This window comes from Lemur catta, chromosome 1 (assembly GCF_020740605.2).
Source record: "Lemur catta isolate mLemCat1 chromosome 1, mLemCat1.pri, whole genome shotgun sequence".
In the NCBI taxonomy this organism is placed as follows: domain Eukaryota; kingdom Metazoa; phylum Chordata; class Mammalia; order Primates; family Lemuridae; genus Lemur; species Lemur catta.
In genome coordinates, this window is record NC_059128.1 from 39,270,505 (window position 1) to 39,283,808 (window position 13,304).

The window sequence follows — 13,304 nt, forward strand, 5'->3', positions numbered from 1 at the left end:
GTGGTGGTGGCTGGGGGGACCAGGAGAAGGAACCTGAAAGGAAGAGTAGTAAATGATCTGTTTGGGTAGGGGTAGCCTTCCTCATGGTTCTTTGCTGAGGTCCTCTTCTTTCCTCCAGTCAAATCTGCGAGGACCATATCCAGACCCGCCTCATGTAGGGTAAAGCCAGGGGAGATTGAGATCAGTCAAACCAGTAAGACTGCGGCCAAGAGAAGGGTCAAGGTGCTACCACCACCACCATGGTCAATGCCTACCCGGATGAATGTGATAAGGAGGAAAAAGTAACCAGTCAAGTCGTAGACCTGAGGCCAAGTAGACGGAGAAGTTAGTCCCTTTTTCTAAAGTGTTAGGTGACCTAGGAGAAAAATGTAGCCTTGATACAAAGCACAAGGAACATGAAGATAAGGTCAACTGAGCCCCACATGTGTAAGACAATGCCCAGGTGTGTAGGCAGCTAAGAGAAAAGGAAGCGATTTTTAGAGAACAAGAACAGAAAAGATCTAAGGATTTGATTTGATAAAATTTGCTTCTAGCAACCCCATGATATGAATTTAGTTTTCTGAAATAATGCCTATATTTCTGAAATCTCAGTTAAGGAACCACTCCGGGATTGTCCATAGTAGAAATATCTAAGTCTGATTCTACCCAACAAAGTGTCCATCCACTCCAGCCCTTGCCTGTCCTTCAGGGACTGCTACACAAGTGATGTCCTTGCAGGGATGGGTCAAGTGTGGTGTTCAGAGATGCCAAGTTCATCCTGTTATTCCTGACTGATGGCACTGATTCTGAATTTGCAGTTCCTCAAATGACACCTTCAGGTTTATGACTGATTACAACCATTCATACTAGTAGGCTTTACGAAAGGACAGATGGCTTCAAGCTGCCCTCTCCAACTTCCCTCCTCTTGCCAGTGGGATCACCACATTTATAATCTTTTTTATCCTTAATATCTCCATTTCCTTTGCTCCTATGTCCTGTATTAGCTTTTTCTTTTTAATATCTCTTGAATCCAGGACTGCTTGTTTCATTTGAGAGACCCAGGGCAACAGTAAGACAATGGCCCATGTACCCTATATCTAAATATATAAAAGTTTAAAAAAATCAAGCTTATAAACTATTGAGTAAATTACATTCCTTTTTGTCTTGAAATATAATATCTTCATAATAACACCATAGAAAAACATGGGTAAAGCTATGGTTTATATATGCCTGAAAGTTGGCAAAATGTCAAAGACAACTCAATTTAATTATAATTGTACATGTCTAGGTGTTTTGTTGATGGGTTGACACTGTTTAGATGAATGATAAAATAAAGATATATATATATATTATAGATTTTTTACATGTTTGCAAATCTCTTTATTTTACTTATGTATACATTTTTTATTTTAAGAGATTTAGGGGGTACAAGTTGATAATTTATAAATTATTATGCATGAATTTACTAAAAGTTTTTCTGGCTTCTTTTCAGCAAAATCATCAATTATTTTGTTATAATCAAGATTTTCACACAATTTGTATTCTGTTAACAGTAACTATCTAAAAAATTAAAAAATAAAATGTAATTATATTCAAGTATATAAAATTTGAATGGAATTTCAGCAAAAATATAACTTCAAGTAAAAGTAAACATTGAAAAACTAAAAATTTTCACCAAAAATTGTTTTTCAGTTTTCAAAAAATTCTTTTTTCCAAAATATTTAAATTTATCTATAAAAGTTAAAATACAAATAATAATTAATATCACCATTTTAAAGCAAAATTATTCAGATAAAGTTGATACTTTAATTCAATTTTTATTTACTTTTCTAAAAATTAATTCAATTTTATTAAATAATTTTGTAAAGATGAAACTATGCAAAGAGTCTTTATTACATAGTTGTTATATCTAGGTCCTCAAATTTAAGAGAAATATGAATTATTTAATATTACAAAATATTCCTCAGCTCCCATGAATTCGTGAAGACTCCAAAACCATGGATGGAAACACAAAAAGAAGAAAGAAAACGGGTGCTCAACACTACTGACAAAAAATGTTTTCTTGTGCAAGAATCTGTTTCTTTTATGTGGGGAAGAAGCTTTCATGAGTTACTGTCTTTTGTAAACCTAAGCATTTCTGCTGCTCATGCCTTCCTGAATTCCAAAGCACTGTTTCCAATGTAGGCAGTAGCACAACCAACAAACCTTCATGGTAGGTATCTGCACCTCATTGCATTTTGTTTTAAGGACATAAAACAAGAAGGGTGGAAAAGCATTTCCCTGGGGCTTGCACAGTGAATATTTGGAGAACATTGTACCTAGAAAGACATGTCCATGTACTCTTTACTAAATTTAATTGTTTGAATCTTTGTGACCTATGGAACCTAATGAAAGCCTGGGATCCCAGGCAGGGATCCTCTTGCCTGGGTCTTAGGGTGGTACTGTTCTGTTATGTCTCTCCTTTAGTCCTAATCCTTGTTATTTTATGCCTTGATATTGAAATAGCCCTAACTACTTGTGGATCTTTCTCCTGCCAAGCCATCTGAATCGCTTATAAGATGTATCTTGCAAATATTCTGTGTCCTACCATGTCATTTTGAGATAAGGAACTTGCAGGCCTTGCTCAATAAGACCCAAACCAAGAACTCTGATAAAACAGGAGGTGGTGGAGAAGCTGGCAAAACCAGCTAGAATCAAGATGGCTACAAAAAAAAAAAAAGACCTCAGTTACCCCCACTGCTCATTTTACCCTCCTTATAATGCATTAGCATACCAAAAGAAGCTCCCACCAGTGCCATGACAGTTTACAAATGCCATGGCAACTCCTAGAAGTTACCGTATATGGTTTAAAAAGAGGAGGGACCCCCTTTACCCCAACTCCTTTCCCAGAAATCTTATGAATAATCCTCCCTCTGCTTAACATGAAATTACATGTTAGAAGATATAAAGATATCTTCTTTTTTTTTTTTTTTTTTGAGACAGAGTCTCGCTCTGTGCCCAGGCTAGAGTGAGTGCCGTGGTGTCAGCCTTGCTCACAGCAACCTCAAACTCCTGGGCTTAAGGCGATCCTACTGCCTCAGCCTCCCGAGTAGCTGGGACTACAGGCATGCGCCACCATTCCCGGCTAATTTTTTCTATATATATATATTTTAGTTGGCCAGATAATTTCTTTCTATTTTTAGTAGAGACGGGGTCTCGCTCTTGCTCAGGCTGGTCTCGAACTCCTGAGCTCAAACAATCCACCCGCCTCGGCCTCCCAGAGTGCTAGGATTACAGGTGTGAGCCACCGCACCCGGCCTAAAGATATCTTCTATTACATAGAAGATATAAAGTAAGACCCAGAAAACTCACAAAGTGCTACTCTCTGTTGCTCTGAGAGATAGCTGCTGCTCTACCTATGGAGTAAGGCATACTCTTCCTTCTGTTTCTTTGTTACTTCAATAAACTTACTTTTGCTTTACTCTGTCTGCTTGCTCTTGAATTCTTTCCTGTGCAAAGCCAAGAACCCACTCAACCTTCCGGCCAGACCCCAGTTTTGGGGTCCACTTTCCTGTATCAATTTCTTCACCTTAGAATTTACAATAATTATGCACTCACTGGATCATGTCTCAAAAATTGTGGACTTTTATTACTCAACTACCTTTATTAACGGACTATATCACCTCAACTTTAATGTATTAATTAAAGCAAATAATTTTCCTTGCTTCCTAATAAATACCCTTTGCTTAACTAAGCTATTCTCTTTGTACCCCTTATATTCCTCATCTTCTCTGAGCAACTTTACTCAAATATGCCCCCACTTTTTTAGCCATGTAATTTTGGCTAAGATAGTATCAACCATCCTTTGATTCACGCAGTCAACTTGTTAGGTGGTTTGTGGATTTTTTCTAGCTGAGTTGTATTTTGTCTTCCTCTGAATTAGTTGTCTAAAGATAGGCTAATTTTATTTTTCACTGTTCTTTTAAGGACATAATAATATTTTAATTAAAAGAGTCAACATAAAAAATTTACAAGTATATAGAGCAAAATGTAAAATAATCTCTCTTTATCACTTCCACACTCATGCCCTAAGAGAAGTCTTCATCAATAATTTGACTGTTTCAGACCTTTTTTTAATGTACAAATGCCTACATTTTTGTATACTTAAAAACAAAAAAAGGAATTGTCCCAAATATTCTATTTTGTGGTTTGCTTTATTTTCATAACAATGTATCACAAGCATGTTTACATGTCAGCATATCAGAATATCTCATTTTTTTAAAAGCTGGGCATAATGAATGTTATAGATATATAATATCTCAAGTGTAAATGAGCATAAGAGTAGCATTTTTTCAAAGAATTATAGTGGAATTAAAAAGGTTAAGACACTTGAAGTGCTTAGAACTGTCTAACACATAGTAAGGACAAATACATGTTACCTGTTTAATAACAATAAGAATCATAATAATATTTATAATAATTATTAATTAATTTATTCATTCCCCTGCTGATAGACATTTATGTTTTCTTTAATTTTTCACTTTTACAAACAATGCTACAGTGGACATTCTTACATATATCTTTGCACACTAGATGATGATACTAATTCATGTTTCCATCAACAGTGTGAAGGATATGGTATGGCAATTTTGAAAAGTGTGTTGTATTTCTGATTATGAAAGTAACACAAGCTTATTATAGAGAATTTGGAAAATATTAACAATGACAAAAAACTAAACCCTGTCCTAACCCTATTAATTCAGAGATAAAATCATTGCTTACAACTGAATATATTTTACTGGATAAATTTATGTTCTCCTTTTTTTCATACAATATTATGGAGAAAGCATTTTTCCCCATACATTAAATATTTTATCACATGTATATGCCATCATTTACTTAACGGTTTTCCACTTAACTGTTTTCCAGTTGGATATTTAAATTATTCCTAATTTTTCACCATATACATAAGTCTGTAGTTGGCTTGTGAACGTAAGTTTTTGCCCATGTTTCAGTTTTACTTAAAACAGGAAGAATATGAACTTTTGATTGCCACAGTGCTTTCCAGGAAGTTTGTCAGCAACATTAGAGTGTGCCTGTTCCAGGAATGGCCTACAGAAGTCAGCCTCCATTTTTCCCATCTGGAAACACCCCTCATCACTGCTTCTCCACCCTCTCCGGTGCTGGACCGACACAGTGATCTCAGCTGCAGATAACATGCTGGACAGACATCCTGCCACGAAGGCTCCCATGGTCTGTATGCTGGACGTTCACTCAGTGTCACAGCTTAATCAAATAACATCACTTCTTGCTCTTCACAACCTTCCTTTCAAATTCTTCATGGCAATTCCTCTTGTTTTTGAATATCACCTCAGTGAACTGTGTAAGATTGGAATCTTAGTGAATCTAAATTCTCTTTTCTGCTCAGGCAGGCACTAGCTGTGTGACATTGGGCAGGTGATTTATCCCCTCTGTTTCTCACTGTCCTACTCAGGATACTAGAGGTATGTGTAATAGGCCTGTTTGCAATATGGTATTTAGTGCCAACACATTGAATAAAATCACCCTAAAATAATTTGGAAGATAGAAATTCATATGTAAGTGTGCCTATGATAATAACATACAGATCATAATTGTGTTGTCCTGACTGAAGGAGGGATCTAGTTTGTTGACCAGGCTGACTTTAGCAGTTCCTTCAGCTCTGAAGCAGACAGCTAACACTCATTTTATTGTATAGTGCAACCTTAGAATAAGGTAGGAATGAGAAGGGGGTTAAAAAGAAGTCATCAGTAGGCAGTGACTGAAGAAACTTGATGCACAGTCTACCTACCAGATGTGTTGATGGGTTTGGCCAAGAATTCATATACAAGGAAGTCAGGTACAAAATACCACAATTTCTCTAGCCGCAGGCGGAGAGTTTGTGTCAGTTCCTTTTTTTCTGCTTTCATCCATATGCAAGCAAGTGATAACATGTACTAAGTTAAATAATGCATGGTACTTCAACTATTCTTACTTTCTATCCTTTGGTTATTGTAATTACATGTAATTTTGTGACGGATTTTCTATTTTTTAAGAAATCGCACTTTTGTACTTGATCCAGCTAACAGGATTTTCTTACATTACTTCATAAAGAGACCATCTTTTAAACTTCTAATGTTATTTCTTATTCATTAGTACATTTGCCTGTGGGGTATGTTCATAAATGGGTTAAAGTTACAAAGTTATGCTTATAAAAGCTCATGGTAATTTGGAGTATCAGGAGGATTTATTAATTTTGAAATCTTAAAAGAGCAAAAGCTAAAATGAGATTGGATTAAGTATATTCTTGCATGCAGTTATTCTAAACACCCTTAAGGACCAAAGACTAACTTACAGAGGACATTATGCAAATGTGAATATATCTCTAAGTGCCTCGTAGGCTTGCTGATGTAATATTTTACATGGTTAGTTAAGTACATCAAGTAAAAGGTTTGACCTTGATAGAGTATAAAGGTGCTTATTTCAAAACAACTCAGTTATTTTCCAGGCCATTGCAGAACAATCAACATAAGGTGAATGAAATCAAGAATCTCATCATCGGTGTCTTAGTCAGCCAAGCATCTGCCCCACAGGAAACGAATATACTGTTTATAACACATCCATGTCCCCTGTATCTGTGTTTTTCATCCAAATATCACACACGTTTGAATGTTTCTTGGGAACCACACTTGCAATAGGAAGAAGAGTTCCCAAGCACTGCGGATCCCAAGAATTACCTGGGGGAGTTTTTAAAAAATATGGATCCCCAGGTCTCATCAACACTCACTTCATCAGAGTTTTTTTTTTTTTTTTTTTTAGGATAGCCCCAAGAATCATGAGTTAAAAAAAAAATCTTTCCTCCGCGAATCTCATGATTTGATTTAGGAACCACCAGAGGCCTCATAAATTGCAATTTGACAACCTACAGTGGCATGTTCGTATCTTTCCTTTTGGCCACATCATCATCTCAGCAGGATAAGAAGTAGATATGCTTTTCTGGGATTTACAGTTTCTATATTAACATGAAATAATCCCAAGTGTTAATGGAACCTACCTATGACGTAGGTTCTGGGAACTTGAAACAGAGGGGCCATTCTGGTGATCTTTGGCTCACTCATTTATCAGCATCTACTTGTGGCACCCACATTTAGGGTGGGCTGAAAGTAGGGAAAGAGTTTAGGGAGGAGGAGACAGGAGAATGTTTATGAAGAAAACGAGACATTCATTACCTTACCTCTGCCTTAAGTGGAATTTTCCTTCCTCAAGAAGAACTTAATAAATCCATTAATTAATCATTAATCACTAATTGATCACTAACTTACATAATCATTCACTGTAAAAAATTTACTCAGCAAATATGTACTGAGAATTTACAGAGAACAGAGTTCTGTGCTTTCCAGAGGGTCATTGGTTTGGGGAACTTTCTCTGCCCTACTCATTAGCAATAGACAAAGAGAAAGCATGATCAGCAAACTCATTTTAGAAAATTGTTCTGAGTGTATGGGGGCCAGGAGAGATGCAAATTTTTCATCTTGAGCCAATTGCATTCTTCTTCATCTTAATAGGAAATGTTGGTATTTCTTTGTGATCATTTAAAGCATTAGTAATGCCCCAGCAGACTGGAGTGAGGACCATTGGCAGGTGGAGAAAACCGATGATGGTGGAAGTGAAATGTAATTTCTTCCACTATAATTCTCCACAAGCTGTGTAAACTCTCCGCAGTTAAATAAACACTTTTAAAGACAAAGATTTTACATTTTCATCCAAACACTGCTGGGAACAACTGCTCACTTTCACTCTTTTGGAGCTTTCCCAAACAGCCAGGAGATTTGCATTTTCTCTAATAGTCTCAGCAGTACGCTTCCTTCCAAAAAAAGAGAAAATGAAAACCTTGCATTTCCCTGAATGCTGAGTAAAATCACACAACTCTATTCCAGGTGGCCCAGTGGATAAATATGCAATTACTATTATTATTTCTTCATTTATGCAGCAAACTTCCCAAGCATTTGAACTTCATACATTACCAGGTAAAATGATGTCATCGCCTGCACACCAATAGGAGAGACCTTAAATTAACTCTTCACAATGGTCATTGGATTGCTGAGCATTTCCTTATATTGGAGTCAATGGGGAAAATCCTATACCTAGAGCCAGTAAAGATTTGAAAGAAAAGTACATGCATACAATGTGGACTTTTATTAATATTTCTGTGGAAGGCTATGGGTTTCTAAGTTTCACACTTGTGTTAAGGAAAATAGGATTTCTAAGGAGAATGAATGTAGATATTTAATTTCTCTTTAGGAAATGTCAATCGCATTCCGAAAATGAAGACCCAATGTGAGCAAAATGTAAAGAAGATGAATGGATTGTAAGTGACAACGTGGGTAATGATACCATCCAAACAGATCAGTGAGTGTCAGTGTGGTTTTCAAATCTCAGTTCTATTAATATTACCAACTGTCTGTGTGTCCCTGGACAAGTCACTTAACATTTCTGTACTTCATATTCCCCATTTAAAAATGGGGACAATATAGTACATGCCGCAGCTCTTCATATTCCCCATTTAAAAATGGGGACAATATAGTACATGCCGCATAGAGCTGCTATGAGGAGAAAATAAGTTAATGTGTATATAATGTTTAGAAGAGTGGAGAACACATTGTAAATGCTCAGGAAACCTTAGCTATTAATTGTTCCTATATAATCTAGCTTTTTAATAAATCACTAAAAAGTAACAATTTTGATTGGTTTGTAGAGTTAACATTGTTCCGAACCATCACCGCCTGCACTTTCTCCTGCACCTGCCCCTTGTGCTACCATTCTCCCTCCCTGCAGGCATTCGCCATGTTGCCCTCCCAATCCCCAGGGAAGATGCGCAGCCTTGAGCTTGCTGTGTGGAGGCCCTCAAGGTTTATACCATGGAGTTCTTTTACTCCCTCACTAAGTCACCTTGCTGGGATGCCGTGCAAACTGCCACCCTGTGGGGATATCTGCACCTCCACAAACAACACCTTTCCTGCCTGTTCTACCTAGATTGCTTTTTATTCCCTTACCTGAGGGTCTACTAGGACGTGATACTGAGTACAGAGGAGTTTCTCAGTTCATACTCACTGACTGGTTGACTGATTAAATATGATTAAGGAAAATTAAGGCAAAGCAGCATGGGGTGAAATTTTGAGAGTAACCCTAAAGCTGAAGAACAAGGAGTGCCTAGAAGGATGAGTGGCTCCAAAGTCATTATTAGTCCAACTATGTTTCTGAACGTACTTATGAGTGTGTTTTAGGCTGTAGGTGTTCACAGCATCAGCATTCAGACTAAATCTTGAAGCTATCCTATAAATACCTCATTAAGAGGAGTCCCTTGCTTAGTTCATAGCACACCCCAACTCAAAGTACCTAACTCTTTGGCATATGTTTTCATTTTAGTGAACTTTTTTATGTCAGTGTACCATGAATAAAATGGCTTCTTGGCCTTTTGGCTAAGATCAAGTATAGTGTAGAAGGAATGGTGATGAAATCTGTGATTCAATTCCCAAGGATCCAGCATGAGCTTATTGGAGCATCCAATGGTGAGTTCCCTGTGTCATGAAGGGAAATTAAAAGTTTAAAATTCAGTTCAGGAAAGTTAGGAGAGCTGGGGCAACAAAACAGAAGGTAATTTGCTTATGATTCCAATGACAGTGAGTGGCAGAATCTAGATACTGGGTCCCAGAGAGTGCACCTCTACCATGGGCTGGCACAATTATTAGAAAACAATAAATATTTTTGTTCTTAAAGGTGATTCCCTAACAAGTAAGTAATTCAGGGCCTCGATAGTCAGAGTAGCCAGGAAAGGGCTTCTGTTGGATGGCCTGTCAGATGTGACTCTTTTAGACATGAAAAAAAGAGGCTAATCCTGTGAATATAGACTGTTGGAAATTCAGAGATCTTTTAAAAACAGAATTGACATAATTTTATATTTCAACAAACATGCTAGATGCTGAGGACATAAAAATAAATAACACATAATCACTGTTTTTGAAGAGCTTGCAGTCAAGCAGACATCAATGTGAACAAATGATTGCCCTAAATACAGTGGACTACGTGCTTGAGTGTTGCTGGGGACTGAATGTTTGTGTCCTCCCAAATTCATATGTTGAAGCCTAATCCCCATTGTGATAGCATTTGGAGGTGGGACCTTTTGGAGGTTATTAGGTCGTGAAGAGGGAGCTCTCACAAACAGGATCAGTGCGCTTGTGATAAGAGACACAAAAGAGCTTGCTTCTCCTCTCTCTGCTCTTTGCCATGTGAGGACACAATGAGAAGATGACCATCTGAAAACCAGGAAGCTAGCCACCACCAGACACTGGATCTACTGGCATCTGGATCTTGGACTTCACAACCCCCAGAATTGTGAGAAATCAATGTTTGTTGTTTAAGGCACACTGTCTGTGATATATTTGCTATAGCAATCTGAACTGGCTAAGACAAGTATGAATGCATACAGGGTACCGTGGTGGCTGGAAGGAAGAACCCAGCAAGTCTGCTTTGGAGGAATGGGGATGGCAGGCAAACCAAAGAGCAAGCAGTTGAGAAATATTTCACTGAGGGAAGAAGCAGGAAGGACATTTTGATAGAAATGACTGCGGAAAGCACAGAAGTTTAAAATAAGGGCCTCTAGGTCATTTGGTGCCCAGAGCATGGGGTAGAGAGGAAGGAGGGGAAGCTTGTCTGGAGGGTTTATTCTCCAGGCAACCCTGGTGAAGGACTCTGATCGTGGCAAAACATGATCTGATTGGCATTTGTGAAGAATGGATTGGCCTGTGGTGGAGCTGGAGGCAGAACAATGGGAAAGATCAACTAAGACCTGATCATCTGACATGAAAAAAAATTGTGTAACATAGTGAGGAAGGAGAAGAGCAGCCATCGCACTTGGCTGCATGTTATGTGGCTGGACCTGTATATTGACAGCTTTTTAAATCTTAGCATTTACTGTGGTTTTATTCAGGGCTTTACCTCTGGACTGAGCAGTTGGTGAGCTCTCATGTCTGTGAGGTAATCTCTTTAAGATCCACCTCCAGAGCCACCTCCTCCCCCATGAAGCCTGCCTGGAGCAGAATCGATTTCCACCTCTGCGGTGCCACCACCAGACCTTACGTGCACCTCAGTTCCAGCACTTGCCATGCTAGGCTCTAATTGCTTCTCTCCATGCCTGGCTTCTCTGCTAGCACACAAGCTCCATGAGATCAGGGACCACAACTTAGCTCTATATATCCAAAGCTGAACTGTAGTACCCAGGACATAGCAGGAGCTCTGAGGCTTGTTGATGGAATGAAAGCAGCTCCAATTAATCAGCCACCTGTATCCAAATGTTTGTGTGTCATCAGGGAAGGAGGGGTGGAGAACCACAGAAAGGACCTCTGTTACTCCAGCTTTATTTGCTATATTGATGTGGGGTGGATGGGGTGAAGGAAAAGCTTGATGGGCAGAAGATGGGAAACAAGCAAACCTGCAAAGAAAGAAAATACATGTTCAAGTGTGTCAGATTCAATTAGTAACCTCTGGTGGGTTAAACAAGAGAAAACAACTAGGGGAGAACCAAAAGACAGGTACTTGACAGTATTCCTTTAATGCTTTTCCTGTTCCTTGATGCATTGTCTTCTCGTGGAGGTATCAATATTGTGCGTATGTATACAGGGGGAAAAGCATCATCTTCAAATTGTAATGAATCTAAAATGAAAACAAGCTACACAGTTGGCCAACACTGCTTTAAAATTGCACATCAAGAACACTCCCAGTGACAAACACTTTCAAGGCAAACAAACCAAACAGAAATTAAAAAATCTCTGTGGGGTATAAATATGTAATTACACTCACACAGGGAGCATTTTATCAGGTAAACCATCCTACTTTGTTAATTGAAATGCTCCAGCACTGGGCTTTTTTGACAAAGCATCTGAATATGTATGTGTACGGTGTAGACACGCTGTTTTACTGCGGCTCTTCCTAGCTGGGGTGAACCGCCTCAAAGCCATTTTTCCGTGCAGCTGGGAGGTCAGTTCTCTAAGCCTTCCTTTTGTTTGTTTGCTTCTATTTCCATCTAGCTGAATGTCACCAGGATGCAGACTGGTTTGGAATTCTAAATATCTGTCCAAAACACAGCTATTTTAAAAATTAGGACTAATACTTGACTTTTATATAGCTCATTTGAGATACATAGATAAGCAATTTCTTTGGCAATTTAAAAATGTTAAAACAACTGAAAAGAAAGATGTTCCAAGAATGCACATTAGTATGGCATGGTGAAAATGTGTCCTCAATTTCATTTCAAAGTCTACCTCTGACTACACAAATGGCTTTAGGCCATCAAAACATTGCTGCCTCAGTTGTCTCACCTGAAATGAGAGTTCATCTATGATTGCTAAAATTTCCTCTCTACTCCAAGAAATCCTGTGATTCATTATCTAATAACACTGCCTTTTCTTGAGAGTTTTTTGAGCAGTTGGGTTATTAATTTAAGGAAATCTTTGTTAAGTGATGGGAAAGTTGCTCCCATGAAGCTCTGACTGGGCTCTCTGGCCTTTCTTCAGGCCCTGGCATGGCCAGTGCTGTGCCACAGGCTCCAGCCACCACTGCAGATTTACGGGGTGACCTCAGTGCCCTACCTATGAACATGCTGGGAGGTCATCTACAATGGGGCAGACTCAGGTAGCATCTGGGAGTTGTTGGAGTAGAAATCCAAGTCCCAGTGGTATAAGTAGAGCCTATCCTGTGGATTTTCCAGTTCCCCAGACCTAATGCATTAGTTTCTTAGGGCTGCTGTATACATGACCACAAACTGGATGGCATAAAACAACAGAAACTTATTCTTTCACAGCTCTGGAGGTCAGAGTCTGAAATCAAGGTGGCAGCAGGGCAGTGCTGTCTTTAAAAGCTCTAAGGAAGATTCTGTTCCTTGCCTCTTCCAGCTTCTGGTAGCTCCAAGCATTCCTTGGCTTACAGCTGTATCACTTCAACCCCTGCTGCCACGGTCATGTCATCTCCTTCTCTTCTGTCTCTGTGTCTTCTTCTCTTCCATTTCTTATAAGGATACTTATTGAATTTAGGGCACACCCTGGTAATCTAGGATGACCTCATCTCAAGATCTTTAACTTAATAACACCTGCAAAGATCCCTTTTTCAAATGTTACCTTCCAAATAAGGTGAGACTCACAGGTTCCAGGGATGCAACGTGGACATATCTGCTTAGGGCCATTGTTCAACTCACTACATCTAATTTCTGTCCCAAGAATTCTAAGCTGGTAACACGGAAAGTCTAAAGATATAAAAATTCACCTCCAAATCACCTT